The sequence below is a fragment of the Dipodomys ordii genome, unplaced genomic scaffold, assembly GCF_000151885.1.
Source record: "Dipodomys ordii isolate 6190 unplaced genomic scaffold, Dord_2.0 Scaffold22, whole genome shotgun sequence".
NCBI classification, from domain to species: Eukaryota; Metazoa; Chordata; class Mammalia; order Rodentia; family Heteromyidae; genus Dipodomys; species Dipodomys ordii.
In genome coordinates, this window is record NW_012267238.1 from 5969172 (window position 1) to 5969865 (window position 694).

A 694-nucleotide genomic window follows, 5' to 3' on the forward strand; every position below is an offset into this window, starting at 1 on the left:
GCCTCCTGAGTAGCTAGGATTACAGGCGTGAGCCACCAGCGCCCGGCTTCTGTGAGACTCTTATCTCCAATAAACCACCAGAAAACTGGAAGTGGCGCTGTGGCTGAAGTGGTAGAGCGCTAGCCTTGAGCTGAAGAGCTGAGGGACAGCGCCCAGGCCCAGTGTTCAAGCCCTATGATGGACCAAAAAAAAAAGAAGATTGAGTCAGCTCTGGGTGATAAAAGACCTGCATGAAGAGGGGACAGGGCTGACCTGGGAGGAAATGAGCTTCTAGTTATGGTGTATCCAAGTAGAGGTCAGACAGCAGGTCAAGTTGCTTCAGAGGCGGAGGCAGGCAGCAGGGGGGAGGAGGAGGAGGAGGAGTTAGAGGAGAGGTTGAGGGGAAGGCACAAGATAAGTGGATCCTAGTTCTGTTGTTTACTCATTGTGTGACCTGGGGCATCTCCCTGAGGCTTAGTTGTCATCTGCAAAATGGGGCCAATAAAGTCTCCTTCCCCAAGTGGTGGTGACAATTAAATGAAACAGCATGCACACATCAAGCCTTTAAATGGTACCAGTATATGACTAAGCTCGTAAAAACCAACAAGATCCTGGGGCCAAAACACCATCGGAGTCCCACCCCTTCCCAAACTTGTTAGGCAGACTTGGCTGGGGCTTGTCTGGACTCTCTCTCTCTCTCTTTTTTTTTTTTTTT